Below are 16,643 nucleotides of genomic sequence, written 5' to 3' on the forward strand. Positions count from 1 at the left end.
TATTTCAAATCTCTACCCTAGATAAGCCCAACATGACACTGTGCATCTCAAACACTTATTTTTTCAGCCAGAGGTCACAGTTGAAGGGTGATCTATGAAACAACAGCACTTTCCCCACAATAAGCCAAGAAAAGTAGCATAATGGTTGGTTAGAGCAGGTAAACACCACCATTCATGTAATTTTTATTGTCCAACTTGAGATATCACACAGGTGAGTTTACCCCTCTTCCTGGCACACAGGCATCTAACAAACTGAAAGCAAGCAACCAAAATACCCACACCATGATGCAATATGCTAAGGACCTCTTTTGACTCATGCAAACTGGAGCAATCAGGCTTTGGTACAGTGTAGGACACTGCTCTTACAGCACACACACCACACTTAGAAGTTCATTTAAAAGCCTGGGGTCCTTCAGAGCGAGAATAAGTGATACAGCTAAACAGATTATTCAGCTTTTTGTACAAATTATTGAAGAGCACCAATTCCAGACAGAAGTAGTATTACACTTTCTTAGCCTACATGTTATCACAATAGCATCTGCCATTAAAAAAAAAAAATAATCTGAGAAAGTATCAGAGTTAGAAAGCTATTTTAGACAAAGTAAAGAAAGTGGAGAGAAAAACATGAATAATCCCAACAGGAAAAAAACCCAACAACATAATTTAAGTGAAACCTTTATTACAGAAACATGATATCAGTACCTCCTGAAAAAGATTGTAAAAATAATGGAAAAAAACCCTGTTGAGACAGGAAGCTTAAACACAGCTAATCTAACGATGACTTTCATAACACAGGAAGCAAGCACGCTACCAAAGAGATGACAAAAGCAGAGATTATTTTAGGTGTTTACTTATTCCCAGATCTAGCTAAAAAAGTGTGCTAAAAGAACTCAGGTTAAGCACATCAGTCTTATCACTACAGCTTTTGGTTTTAAAACAAAATCACAGCAACTGACTTTGCAAGTAATAATCCTCCAGGTTTAATACAACAGAACTTACCTTGCAAAAAGCTGTCAAGAGTTACTGACCCCTTTTACACACTCACCTTTGGAAATGCAATTTCCTTTTACAAACTGATGTCCCGATTCTGCAAATCTCTACTCACATGCACACTCTAGTTTGGCTAGCAGGGCTGCAGGTTACACTGGTGGCAGTGGGGCCAGCAAGCATATGCCAGAGGCTTTGGGATGCAGTGCTCACCAACTGGACTTCCTGCTTGGAGCTTATGGTGCCAAGGTAAATAATCGTGACATCACATTGACAGATGTGTCAGAAATATGAGGTATTAACTAGATTTACTAAAGTCTTGAATAACTGAGCTGTAATTTTCTGTTCTCCTAGCATGTAACAAAAATGCGAGGTGTGTAACAATGCTAGTATGTACCCAACTGCAACACTTAACCTTTCATATCTTAGAATCTGTGCGGATTGCACTGGCTTCTTTTGCATAAGACTCTGAGTCCCTTTTGTCTAATTACGCTGCTCCATAACTATCTCCAGGAAGAGGTCTGAATTTAACCCAACCAAGTCTCAGTTACCAATGTTTTATAGTCCACCTGGTCAGGGGACATAAGACACAGTTATCATGATCCTGGCAGGACAAGGACAGAGTAATCAGTGCTCAGCCTTACCAGACATGGCAATTGGGCATTCTTTTGTTTTCAGTTTCCTCTGACCTCGCAGTTTGTCCTTGTAAAGTTCTCGCTGTTCATGAGCTAACGCGTCTACATTTAAACAAACTGAGTACATGAACTGCTTCCACATACTTGATAACGTCTTCTGCTTACACTTCCACTGGATCATCAGAACCACTATGCATTGCCATATTCCTTAAGTCAGGAAGAGATGAAAGTATACAAATCACTGAAAATATAACACAAAAGATCTGACATGTAGTCTTTAAAGGCATATACAGACAAATACTGCAATAAAATACTGTAATTGATTCCAGTATTTCAAAGTCTCCTAAATACAAAGAGACCTTTTCATTGTCTGACACATTTCCAACTCCTGAGAGATATAAACTGCAGAGGTAAAGCTTACAGCCATGTCTAGACATCACTCTTCCAATGCAAAATGCCACAATGGTTGTGGCAATATACACAATGCAATCATACATAGCCTGTAATAAAGCACATCACATTTGGGAGACTACAGATTAATAATTTTAATCAGTTGACAGAACTACTCTTAAGCCATATACCTTTGATATTTTATAAACTTCATTTGCCTTTCCTATATTTCTCTACCATTATGGGGATGAGAGATATATTACGTCTTAAAAAGCAAAACAAAACTACAAAAAAAACCACCCACACCAAACATTTCAAGCTCTCCTCAGTCTCTTAACAGGCAGAGGACTTGATGCATGAAGACACTGACAACATCATCCAGAACAGATTCTGCACTGTTTGGTGCTCAGTCCCTTCCGCTGCAGTTAGCACTTGATACCCAGCACAATCAGTTTGTTACACTGATCAAATTCTTCTAGGTTTGACCCTTGTACACAAAGATCACCACACATGCCAGTAAAATAACTTCGCCGAGACAGCAGTGGAGGAAACCTACATTTAAGTCATCATACAAACACTTCCTATCCACACAGGTTCTCCATGAGATGAATTTAGCACCTTGCTTAAAACACATTGTAGAGAGCAGGTCTGATGATGTCTGATGAAACCTGGTGTACAAAACATCCAACGTAGCTACCGTGAAACTAGCTTGGGCATCACCCTCAAGACAGTCATAGCTGGAGCAGAAATATACATGAATGAATGAATATATGGCCTGTCAAACGGCTCAGGATAAAGCAAATGAAGCACATATCAAAGTGCAGATACAAAGGTATGAAATATTGCAAAGGAGATCACTTGGCGAATGAAGGTGCCAAAACTAATTACATAAAGATCTCTGGACTAGTTTTATACTACTGTTTTATCGGATTCTTTCCTAAAAAACACGTATTAAATGCCCAAGTACAAAAATAGAGCATCCTTAATAGAGCTGCAGAAAAATAATGATTACTGGAGCTAATATCACATGGTTTTAATTTTAAAAATATTTTATTATTTCAAACCACTATGAAGAAAGAGACCTATCTGATTACAAAGCCAGAACCTTTTCCATTTTTCTGACAGAGACATACACTCTTTACTGAACACTCTAGTGGACTGTCTAGAGTAATTTTAATGTGGTCCCCACAACAGAGCTACTATTCCTGAGATATTAATACAATAAATCATAGAGTTCATTATCAGGAAGGTTTCCCTAATAAACAATCTAGATTCTGCCTTAATTTTATAAAATTACTTTATTCCCTGTATTACCAAAGGGTCTTTTTCAACACGTAAGTTTTAAAAGTTATTTTATTTTCATTCCCATATTTTAACTTTTGTAAAAGGCACTCAACAAAAGTAACAGGTTCTACTCTCCAAACTGCAGCTACAGCGCTCTCAGGCTGTGGCAAAAAGCCTTTTTAAGATAACCATGCACAAGTCCATTTTTTCATCCTAAGAAAATATCAGAATGATTGAGGATATCCTTCCCTGTCATTGTCATATCCTCCATCGCTCTGTTTGATTGCAATATAAAACATGAAGAGACTGAGAAATGCATTTGTCCTGATTTCATCCCAAGTAAAAAATAAATTAAATTACATTATAAATCCACACTACTTAGGAGAACAGAGAAAGCAAAATTAAGTGGTATTTAACAGTGCACAGTGTTTTCTGAAGTTAGCTGAATGCCCCATTCATTTAACAGATTTACTTGCATGGAACTTATTGTATTATTGCAAGCTCACAGTCCTGCTACTCACAACTATTTCAGTGTATTACTGGGGGGGGGGGCGTGGGGGGGGAGTGCAAAATTTCACAGCTGTATGCAGAGAGTTAGCAGTACTTGTCAAAGACACATAAAGCTAACACGAAAGTTAAGCTACATGTTAACAAACTTCTGTTGTACCACAAGCTGAAAATACAAAAGTCAGAAAGAAATCTTATATAACATCAACAGAAGTTGACATTACTGACTAACAGAACAAAATGACTAATTGTCTCCCATGTGTACCTACCCCTTGTCAGATGTTTTGACAGATCAATTAGTGCATGGGTGGCAATCTTCATATCTAAGTCAGGTTCTAGGAAAACTGTAAGAATGTATCAGTCTCTCTGGATAAACCCATTTGTACATCAGAAGAAACAACTGGGCCATCATTAGGCAAGGTTTAATGTTTTTTAAAAGCACATCCTACACACATTAATCATTTATGCTTTCAAATGTGTACTACAAAAGCTCAGAGCTGTTCTGTGAGCAACTGTTTTAGGTTACTATACCAGTAACAAAGAACAAAAAGAAGAGCTAGAGCAAACCTAACATATAACAAGTAGAGAAGTTCTCATAATCCTGCTGCATCCTCCTTGAACGTGCCTCCCTCCATTCGAGCTCCAGGGAAATGCTCATCACTTCATAAGGTCAGGTCCTGAGGTGGAACAACTGTCTCTTAATTACCAAGCTGTACATTTGCAGGAAATGTGCCTTCCTGAATTTGCATTTTTAAATGCACACGCTTATGACAATTTACCAATTAAATACAGAAACCAGAAAAACTTCTGAGAAATGAACCAGCTATAGAGGGCAGGCTATGACCAAAGAAACCAAGATCCTCAGATACATGCCAGGTCTCCCCAACACACTATTTGCCTATTGCACCAAACCATTTCTTGTCCTCTTCCTTAGATTGTAATTCAAGACACTTATTATGCCTTCTGCTATTTATAAAGCTCCCAGCACATTCTACAATGCAGAAAGGAATTAAAATCATTAATCATTAAATTAAATCTAACTCAACATATCCAGCATTCTATTTATTTGAACACTTTACATAACATTAAGTAGTATGAAACGTTAAACTGTATACCAAAGCCCTAAAATATGTAACAAGCAAAAATAACTTTCATGTTTAAATGGCAGCTTTTATTTCCAGCTTGTCAGAAAGTTATTAAAAATAAAAAAAATGGAAGTGAAATTACTAGCAATGAACATACTTAGTATTTGGATACTAAATGCTAACCTGCCTCAATAATGCTCTCCTGCAATATTTTAGTTCTGTTTTACAAACAAGACCTCCAGCTATGCACAAACACACTTTGGGGCACCAAGCTACCAAGAGGAACACGGACACATGTAAGAAAACTTGCAAGAAAACCTGTCATTGCCTTCCTCTGTTCTCAGAAAGAGCCACAACAAAGTGGGAAGCAGCAGCACATAAGTATCAATACAGTGATTTAGCTTCCTCTGCCATCAGAGATTCCCACAACACAGTCTTGGCAAAGCTGCAAGGAATCACAGGACCTTTACTCAAATATGTCTACATGAGTTGTTTTGTTCACAAGCAGAAACTTGCCCTGTTCACCCTCCATTCTGAACCTACCAGAGCTCTGAAATCTGTCAATATGTCTGCCTACCAGCAGAAGACTGCACCAGCCATGCCCTTAAGTTAGCAGCCAACTTCTTTATCTGGTAAGCTGACCAAAGCTTTTTCCTAAACAGACTGCATCTTCACAACACTATGAAGAATGGAAACAGACACCAGTCCTACTCAGTAGCTCTTAAAGTATGCCAACCAAGAAAAAACAAAACAAAACAAAAAACAATGATAATTTCAGATGCCTGTTTTCCAGGACCTTTGAAATAAATTTCCATCTCCCCTAAAGCTCATCAGGGTTCTTCCTCCTGAGGCAGGTCTGTTCACATTGAGCATTTCAGAAAGCTCTTAAGGGAAAAGTCAGATTTTCTTGGAAATCTCTCTTTTCTATACTTAGGGTAGGACTTTCATAACCTGCTCCCACTGAAGGCATCAGAAGTTTTACACTTCCTCAGCACAAGGTGAATTAGGGCACTGGATATATTGCTTTTCCCTATTTTCTCCCTCTGTCGTGGTAAACAACAGGCACAAAGTTTTGTGTAGAAATTCCTTTACACATCGTCTCGCTTTTAAAGCACCTGAGATAAGGACTACATATCACATACTCAAAAAATGCAGGATTTCCACTACAAGCAGGATACAGTTTTACATTGAAAGAACAAATGAAAGTGCTGAGGGAAGGGGTCAAAATGAAAATGGCATGTAGCGGTAGACATCAAAAATGGGATCTGGCTTCTGTTAGTTGAATCTCTGATTGGCAAAGTCTCCTGATTTTGCCCAGGCTTGTCCAAAAACCTAGCTTAATCATCATCATCAATAAAAAGCTAAAGGCATTTTATCTACAAGGTAGTGAATGCCTTCTCTCAAAAGAGGGAGTTCCATGATAAGAGCTAATCTAAAAAACCTGAGGAATGCAAACTATTTTCTCAGTTGTAAAAACAAGAAAGAATTGCACAAACACAAGTTAAAACAACTACTGGTAACCTCGCGCTTCTACTACACAGCCAACTTCTCCTGGGCTAAGGCCCTACCCAGTGTCCTTCAGATAGCTATGCTTTGAATTGAGCCCAGCGTTCCAAGGATGGAGTCCCAAAAGAGGGCATCACTTTTTTACATATTCACAAATGAGGGCCTTCCCATTAATGTTATTTTCTGCGTTCAGAAAAGCAGTGCAAGGCTACCTTCAAAATAGCTTTAGCCTTTTCAACAGGGAAGTCAGAAAATCAGTCCACATTTTATTTTGTGGATAGCTGCCAGGCAGCCTGTAAGACAGCTCATTCTGGTTGGTCAGAACACCTAAAAGTTACAAAACACTTTGCTTTTTATACCTTGGGTTATAGTATAGTTTTCTGAAACTTCTACAGACAAAGCTTAACTGTATTATATCCTATATACACTAATCTGTTAACATGAGGCGTTATTACATCAGTCACGGTGCCTACTACTAAATCAATTTTTCCCCACTTTCTCTTCTGCAACAGGTTAACATTTATAGTCTGTAGATGTGCAAGAATTCCATGGTGTTGGTATGCTATTACTTCGACAATATGTTCTTTGAAATACCCTCTAAGTTACAGAGGATCTAGTTACCTCCAGAAACTGGTTCATCTATCTGTCACAGTCAGACACACAAACTATCATTCTGTTACAAAAATATTTGTATCAACTACACAAATTACAAAATACTCCTTGTCCATTAAAACACATACTAGAAAGCATTGATCATCATAACCAAATCGATTAATAATAGATACCAATGCTAACTGCCTTTTAAATTAAGTCTAATCGTAATTCCTGTTCTTCTATAAGCCAGCCCAGGCCGCAGCAGAGCATGTCTCAGTAAATTAAAACATCAAACTTTATTGTGTTAAAGAGTTGAAGCCCAAGTTATAAAGCTTGAACATACAGAAAAAAGAAATCTTTCTCTTCCACCACTATTTAATTAAAGCCACCATCATTCACAGTACAATACAGAAAATTAAATTGCCACAGTGGGTCAAATCATCAGCCCGACACCCTGTTTCTAACTGCAGCTTACCCTATGTCCTCCAGAAGAAAACATACGAAATATCACAGCAGACACCAATAGCATGATCTGTCCTAAGGTAAATTTCTTAATCTCTGTCAGAGACTGTTGATTTATGTCCTGGAGCATAACAGTTAACATCCCTTCGGCTGTAGCTGTGACTATTCTTCCTGACCATAGGAACCATTCACTTTTCTTTTTCACCCTACCAGGGCCCTGGTTTATATGCTCTCCTTTGGCTGTAAGTATTACAATCACTTGTATTTTTTAAAACATGGTGATTTTAGGGGTAGTATATACATTTGTCTTTCAAACTACTCCCTATAATTAGTCATTGTATCAAAGGGTAATGGCATTGTTACTTATTAATGGCCAAACATTATTTTGCACATATATACCCTACCTCCTCTAATTGACATCCTTAAAACAAAGCTACACTAATATTTTCAGCTCAACTTCATCTGAATATTTTCCAGTCTCTCTTCTTTGATGGGAGATCACAAATTGATTATTCCAGGTGAATATGAGCACCAGTTTAATAATGTTCTTTGTGTTATTAACACACTATTGCATGACTGTGGCATTATTTTTTTCTGCCCAATGCTAAGCATTAGGGAGGTACACAAGTTCAAATAAAACACTGTTGAAATCTTTCTCCTCACCTTAATACAGTTAATTTACTATCCACTAACATGAACGAGTAATTTGATTATTCCCTCTAACATGCATATTCTTGAATTTATCAACATCATCTGCTATGCTTCCCTTTTACCCAGCTTTCTTGGATTCCCTTTACAATTTCTCAGTCTTCTTCAGTCTTGCCTAATCCAAATACTTTTGCATCATTAGCAAGTTTTGGCACACCATCATTCATCTAGTTTATTAGATCACCAACATACACGTTTCACCACCCTCTTTTCAGAGTTGTTTCTACATCACATGGTAATTTAAGGTTTACATTGTTACTGACACACACACACAAAAGTATTCTTAGTCATAAGAAAAAGTACACTTTTTGAGAACTAGAAAGGAGAATTGTAGTTTCCAAAAGACTTGCTCGGTGTTGAGCAAAGCTCAGTATCTAAACTCTTCACGTGAGCAGAACACAAGACTGTCACAATGGCTACAGGACATCAGAGGGGGGCTGTGGGTGGGTGTTCTCTTCTTCCCAGGGCATCATCCATCCAACATGTGACATACCTGACTCTCTTCAGAAAAATCCTTTGGTTAGAAAACCTTCTTAATGTTAGCCGAATTTATGCTTAATTAATGCTAAGTTTAAAGTCCCTCAGGTATTTTCAGAAGTTCTTCATATACAGTTGACTATAATATGTACAACTGCTTATTAGGGCAGCAAGGATAGGGGGAAAAATTATAATATTTTAAAACAATGTTCCTTTTACATGCTTTGTGCTGCATCATAGTCTTGTGTCCTTAATTCCAGGTGGCACTTTTAGCATTGATTTCTTGACCATGATAAACACTTTAAAGAGTAATCTTACATGATGGCACTTTCAGCATTAATTTGCTGACCTCGAAAAGTACTTTAAAGAGCAATCTTAAAGCCTTCTTTACTTTCCTCTGCGTCTAAAGCTAAAAATACGAACAAACATTGTTCAGAAGGCAAGGCATTGCATTTGCATAGTTACATTATCTTTATTTGACTACAATCTAATCTTTCCAATTCACTAAAACTGAGCCAAATTCCATTATATTATGCATGGACATTGAAAGTTGAAGACAATGAAATTAAAATGCTCCTAATCCTTCAAACATTCACATGAAGTCATCCTTGAATTCAGTAAGTTTGCTTTAAAAATGTATTCCATTACACATTAACAAGTAAAAAACAACAACAGATTTAGCTAGTGAAAAATCATTCTCATTAATTCAAAAGAATAATAGCTCAAAGTGTGCTATCTTAAAGGAATCAGTAAAACCAATACTGAGATTTCTTGCCTACCAAAGCATCAACTGTGAATAAACAGATTAAAATTACCTAAAGGTTTATGTAAACAGAAGAGGTGCAAGCAGAAGAAAAGGATAACGTGTACGCATTTAACAAGGAAAGTCAAATCTGATTTTCATCCAAAAAATAATGTCAAAACCAATTTTGATTCCTCATGTATTTAAGATAAGCTGTACCTTGTTACATCTTTTAGCTTAAAAATTTTCAGCAAGATCAAATTTTGCATTCTGGTTGCTTATTATTACAAAACTATCCAGAAGTTTCAATCAGAAGCTCCATTTTGTCAGGTAGCTTTAGAGTGAAAGAAAAAAAAATAAACTATCCCCAAAGACCAGATAGTCAAGCCCAATACTATCAAGAGACAGGAAAAAAGAAAATAATGATCCCAATAATGCACACAACCCAAAAATAAAGGTGTAGTGTTACTGCCTCAAAATCACACTATTTCACAAAAGAGATGAAGACCAAGTCAACAAAACTCCCATGACCTGATAGAGCACCTAAATGTCAGTTTTGGGACACTTGGACATAAAATTCATCGATGCTTTCACACTCCAGAGTTCTCATTGCCTTCTACAGCCCAGAGGAAAGGGGAAGAGTCATGGATGGCAATTCCCGCTCCCAAGGCTATTTCCACATTTGAGAGGAACCCTATTTCTTCAGAGCGTGTGAGACGTCTCCTCACAGATCACCTCTTCAGCTCCGAATGCACAGTAAACCAGAAGGCCTTAAGCAGAAGATGGGCACCCCACAGGACAGGCTACACTCGCTCTGGACACAGACTGGATCTGGCACAACCAGAAGCAGCTAAAAACGCCCACTGAGTTTTGAGTCTCCTGCACTAGGTGCAGGAGGATAGGGGTTAGACAGTGGAACCAAAATCACACTTTTATCGTGATCTTGGACTTCAGCTCAAGTCTACCTCAGTTCTTTTAGGATCTAGTCTTTAATTTTTTTTTAGTGGTTTTTTTTTTAAAATATAAGAGATAGAGACAACAGCTTTCACAGCGTCTCTGAATAGAGTACCAGTAAATAGAAAAAAATGGAACTAGACCTTTACACAAAATTTCAGAGAATTTTGTGCACAGGCATACTCTTCACAGGAGGAACATCTACAAGGTAATGGTTTGTTTTCAAAGATCAGGAGCTGTTCCAGTGGAACTCCACAAAGTGTAATAGGCCAAGGCAGACTGCACTTCACGGTGGACTTAAACATAAAAAAAGACTTCTATGGCATCTGCTCAGCATAAAAATTAAGCCTTTATTTGAAATCTTCTTGTAATTGAGCTGGATACACATGCATAAATACATTGCATACTAAGTATTATAGCCTGGCTCCTGCAAAGACTTGTATACATGTTTATTATTATGTATATAAAAGAAATTCCGTGGTTTCAAAAGCGCTATTCATGAATGTGAATTTAAGCACATGGGTGGGTCTTTGCAGGACTAGGACCCACATGCTACTGAGCAGCACTGCCTGCTGAAAACTTTTTACCTTTTGTATACTACCAGCAGTTTATAAAACCCCCTCAGCTGACTAACCCTTGCAACAGGGAAAGACCTGCTTCCAGCTGAGGAGCTGGAATTCAAGTACACTTTTCACGCTGCATATATCTATGCTAAACTTAAATCCAGATTAAAATGAGCTACTTAAGTAACATTTAATCAAACACAGCCTCACTGGATATGAAGAGAAACAGAATCAAGAGCAGCCCCTCTGGCTGTAGTGGTGCCAGACAAACATAGAAAAAGGAAACCATAGAGTTACCAGAAGTACATAGACAACTTTTTTTTTTTTAATATTAAATACTTTCTCCAACAGTGGAGGAACCACTTGTGGCCAAGTCAATTTGCTAAGTGCACAAAAGCAGATGTATTTCATATACAGCCATTCCATACCTAAGTCACAATAACTGACTCATGGGCTTCTGCTGGACAAGAATGACCAGGAGAAAAGTCAGTCATTAGTACTAACACTGGTTGCTAGTTAGCCCTCATGAACAACACTGCACCAAAGCTACTTTTGCTACTATTACAGAAACATTTAAAAGACACATTTAAAACTGTAAATATAATGTACATACAAAAGCTCAGTTTGCTCAGTATTGAGATCAGTCCTGCAGTCCTCGCTCTGGCCTTGATCTGGCACTACTAGATCCTCTGAGGTTGCATTGAGTCAGTCACGCTTTCAAGCTTCTCACACACAAACGCAGTGGCAGAATTGATGGCCACAAGCTCTGCCACAGATTTTGGGGACTACCTTTTAGCTGATGGGCTGTGCTTCAAACCGTAAGTTTGCAAAGCTCCCAACTTTTCTATCATGACCCATAAGATACACACAAGTGCCCTCTGCCTGTAAGCAACTCTGGCACAGCCTCCTAAAGAAACAAAAAAGTTCAAGAAAGTACTGCCAATAACAGAACAGGGCCTAAAGCTTATTTGCATTACTATAATATCAACACACACTTTATTTTACACCATGTAACAAGTAGATGTCAGCTACAGACCCCCCAGAGGGCAAGAGCAAAAGCTGTATAATCTGTATTTTGTCACTCATATTTGATAGGACATTCTCAGCTGGATAACCAGAGAGCAGTCCCTGCTGGGACTGCCTCTCCTCTCCCCAAAACGACCTGACTATCTTCTCTCATAATATAGAAGTTGGCAGGTGACTTGTGATTTGGGGGGAGCCATTTTATAGGTGTATTTTTCCAAACTCTAAAGAACTTCAGTATATAACAGTGCTTTCATAATAACCAAACCCAGTAGTGATTACCTGCGTGAAGCTTAATGAAAAAAAGAACTGGCTTCTGGTAAAAGTATTTCAAGGTATGTGCCAAAAGTCGCAGTAAACTTTTTGGGGAACGCATACTGAATCTGAGCCTTTACCCGTCACTGTTTGTTCCCACCTTGTTAAAGTTACAAACAGCCAAAGAGATGCTTATAATGGCAACATACGATTATTTTGTGCAAAGCAGAGATAAAACGTTCTCTATAGGAAAGCTCCAGCACACATTATATCCACATACCACACATACATTATGTAACGCTTGTCCCAAATACACTCCAATAAAGAGAGCTAGTTTGAGATCTTAAAAATTCATTGACTTTGCCACATCAGAAATGAGAGCAGATGTCATTCTTCCCTGCCTCGCTGCGATCTTTTCTGCATAACTCGGCGTTACATATTTGCCGAAGACGAACGGCCAGTTTAGGCTTGACTGTAACTAACAAAGAACAAGGTAAACCCCTGGGCGGGGGGAAGACAAACACAGGCATGCCGCGGTGTAAATACGAGCAGCCCAGGAGAGAGCCCATTCCTAGCTATTTACAAATACCTCTTGATTATACAAATGCCATGTTATCTGGGCGTCTAGCAGATTAAATTCACAAGCTAGATGGACTGTCCGAGGCTCCTTTATCGCAGGTCACTGACTGGCATTTGCAATCCAAACTTTGCTATTTGCGTAATTTACAAACAGCAGCGTATACTTCGCTGAGCTGTAATTGCACATTGCAGAGCATAAGGAGCCTTACGCAAATATTGCCTATCGCACACACGGAGTAAAAGGCGTAACTCAGATTGTTTCAAAGTCAGCGCGGGCGGATGATAGGCGCGGGGACGCGCCCCAGCCCAAACTCGAGCAAACTCGGCGGCTCCTTACCTGCTCGGCGGCCGCCCGGGCAGCGCGGCGGCTCCGGCTTTGTGCGCTCCCGCGGGAGGCGGCTGTCCCGGCCCGGAAGACGGCGGCTGCCGGCGGGACCCGAAGCGGGCGGGGAGCGCGGCGGGCCGCTCCCCGGGGGCGGTGGGGAGGGAGACCCGCTCCCGCCGCCCCGGCCCGGCCACCGCGGGGAATTTCGGCGGGGTGGCCGGGAGCTGGGGCCGCCGGTGGCGGCGCGGGGGGCCGGGACGCCCTAAGCTCCTGCTGCCGCCCGCGGGGTGCGGGAAGGAGGGAGGCAGGGCGGGAGGGAGGGGACTGGTGTCCCGCGGGGGCGAGCGGGGCCGGCGGGCGGGCGAGCCGGAGGCGGCGGGGCCGGGGCTGGGCTGGGGCCGGGGCGGCGCGGGGAGTCACGGCCCAGGAATGCCAGGAATGTGGGGCGGCCGCTGCGGCCCGGAGACGTCGGGGACGCGACTTGGGATTTCTTTTCTCTTTCTCTATTTTTTCTTTTTTTTTTTTTAAACTATTCCCCCCCTCCCCAAGGAAGGAGGAGGGCTGAAACCCACCCCGCGGAGGAGGGAAAAGGAGAGAGGAAGAGGAGGGCACAGGCTCCTGCCAATCCGGGCGGGTGCCGGCTGCAGCTCTCCCGAGGAGGGCAGAGCTGCCAGGCGTTGGGTGCCTTCTTCTCTCCCGTCCCGTCCGCTCCCGCCTCCCCGCCGGGGGGAACCGGCCCTTTCCCCGCCCCTCCCGCCGCGCGTGTCGGCGCGAGGCCCGGGCTGGCCGCGACCCGCTGTTGGGCTCCGCGCACGTGTCGGCCCGGCCCGCGGCGGGAGGGGGCCGCGCGGGGGCGAGCCCAGCGCCCGGCGGGGCAGCGCGGCCGGGAAGGAGGCGCGGGGGGAGCACCCCCAGAAGGACTCGGGGTGGGACGGAGTGCGTAGGGAGCGGCGCTAAGGCAGGCTTTGCACGCGTGGGCCTTGAAGCTCCCGCGTTGCCCCTTCCAGCCCTCCTATACGTGGGCAGGGTGCCACCCTGCTTCCCTGTTCCCCCTCTTCTGCCCTTCTGTAACCCCCATCAGTCTCCCTCAGTATTGCATTACAGCATCGTTTCTTCTCCAGCCCTCCCTAACTTCACTCCTCCTGCTTTCCCCATTTTAGCCCTTTTACCCATTTTAGCCTCTTTCCCCATTTTAGCCCTTTTTGTGTCCCACTCACCATGTGATCCTTACTTCTAGAAGGGTGGTTATCCCTGCACCTCCAGCTGCACGGAAGGCTGCTGCAGGAGATGCGATGGAAAAACAGTCATGGTTGCGCACGTGCCTCACTGGAAAGCAAACAGGAGAAAACCTGAAGTTGTTTTGAAACGCGGCGGTTGGTAACTACATGAAATGCCCAGGACGCCTGGTGCTTGGCAGATGTGATGTCTGCTGTAAGAAAGAGAAGGGGCAGAGAGGGCGCCACGCTCTAGGAAGCAAGGAGTACCATCACGAAGGCTGGGGCTACCAAGAGGTGTTGAATGGATCACACCAGACCAAGTAGGCTTAAGAAAGGTGTGATATTAGAAATGATGCACAGATGCTCTTGCCCATCATAGCTGATGGGCAATTTGCAAAATTATTTTTGCTTTAGACTACATTTAGTTAAAATTATACACGTTTTGAAAAGTGTATTCTGAAAAGAAGTACTTAGTACTTCTGGTACCAGTGGGCGCCTGCAGAAATGTCGAAGGGAGGTATCCCTTTACAACTGACACCAGAACTTAAGGACTCTTACAAACAGGGGAAGTTATGAAAAATAAATGAGAATTGATACTATTTTTGAGTTGCTGTTTTGTTACTTGTACACCTTACTGAAGGAGTACGTGAGCAGATTCATTGGAGTCAGGATTACTCAGATTAATAATGGTAAGAGGATCAGGAGCTGAGAGAGGGAAGAAATAGCACAGATTCTTGATTTTGATAGATAACTAATTGTATTTAAATATTGTATGTGGCATCACAGGCCTATGCCTTACCTCTGGCATAATAATATTATAATTACATTTTGCAAGGAAAGTCCTTTTCATCTGAGACTCTCAAACAGTTTACAAACACCACACCTTAATGAAGTAATTATCCCTATTTTACAGATGGCTACATTGAGGCACTAAGAAGTGACACCATTTAAGATTTTAGCTTGAGTTATACTTGACCGCGTGTAGATACAGAGCTTTGAGTAACAATCTGGAAAAAACATGAGGTGTCAGAATGAGATGATAAGATGGATCATAGAGCCACTGTGCTCTGAATTTATACAGTTCAGCTTTATGCCAGGAAACAGTTTTCCCCTACTGAGTTGAAAGTGGCACGTGAGGGTAGTGTGCATCAAAACTAGATTCCTGTCAGGTTCTCCCTGTGCTGGGGCAGGTGTAAGGATGTTGGTTTTAAGACAATAAATATTGTCTTTTGCATCTGTGCCTCAAGGTGGTGTGCTGGCTACCTTAAGTCTTTTAGTTGGTTTGCCACGCTGGTCACTTTCACTTTTATAGGTGTCTCTGCATTTCAAGAAAACTTACTTAATGACTGTAACTGCAAACAAAATAATGTTGCATGAAACATACACGTGCTGACAGATAAAGGTTTTGGAAGGGAGATTTTATGTGTTGGCTACCTGCAGTGTGGCATTCCCCAGAAGAAATAAAACCAGCTAGAATAAATAAAATCAGACTAGTCAGCAAGAGCTTTCACTAAAAGGTCAGCTCAACAAACTGCAAAATGAGATGTGTTTCAAAATTTTCCAACCAGAGAAGCTCCTGAAACTGGGGATGGTGAAGACCAGACTTTTTCATGAGATTACTTAATGCAGTGATTAATGTCTGTATTACTCTCACAGATTGTAGCAGTAGGTGCTTTGGAAATCCCAAACTTCCCAGAGATTATAGCCTGTTACTGCAAAGAGTCTTCCATAAGGAGATCTGTTGTGTTGATGCTACTACCGCTTTCCAAGACTACTGAAACCTGGAATCTTTACATACATCTTTGTTCCCCAAGAGCTGCCAGGAGTATGTGACCCTTGGATTAAAACCAACAGCTCCTACCTGCTATGTGGGGAGTGGATTCATAAAATACTAAAACTAGATTAGATGTTCCTCATGCTGTTTCAAAAATGTGATGTTAAAATGATACAAATCACTGATTTGGTTCCAAACCCATGTGCTGGTTCAAATTTGTCCACAAAACTTTGATGGTTAATCTTCTGTCAATTATATGTAGGCTGGATTATGTATTATCTTTCTATGCTGCTAGGGAATCATGTTACAGCATTATTTTTTTTTTTAAGGTGACAACTCTAAGTTATATTTAGAGTTTATTGACTTGCTATAATGATTTATGGAATTTCCCTCTTAAATATTCCCTCTGCTCTGGTATAAGTTAATTTTTATACTGTTTTCTTCTACAGTTTCATCAGGATCATTATATTAAGATGCTCTACAAAATAGTAGAGTAGATGGGAAATAATGCACTGATATAGGACTGTTCCTCAGTTACCTTAGCTACCAGTCTTTGGTCTGATCTTGGGCATGTAG

The 16,643-nt window shown here is 41.0% G+C and overlaps 1 protein-coding gene across 2 annotated transcripts in view; it reads right to left on the minus strand.

The window, feature by feature from the left end:
• Window positions 1–13,541, minus strand: part of PTPN14 (protein tyrosine phosphatase non-receptor type 14) — a 120,584-nt gene extending 107,043 nt beyond the window's left edge. Inside the window, exon 1 of one of the 2 annotated variants that reach the window (XM_054819873.1) lies at window positions 13,089–13,541. The gene's annotated coding sequence lies outside the window, so the exon portion shown is untranslated. Of the gene's footprint in view, window positions 1–11,507; window positions 11,647–13,088 lie in introns of those variants that run through there. The other variant, XM_054819874.1, reaches the window with a different exon arrangement.
• Between the last annotated feature and the right edge of the window lie 3,102 nt (window positions 13,542–16,643).

The sequence above is a fragment of the Grus americana genome, chromosome 3 (assembly GCF_028858705.1).
Source record: "Grus americana isolate bGruAme1 chromosome 3, bGruAme1.mat, whole genome shotgun sequence".
Taxonomy (NCBI): Eukaryota; Metazoa; Chordata; class Aves; order Gruiformes; family Gruidae; genus Grus; species Grus americana.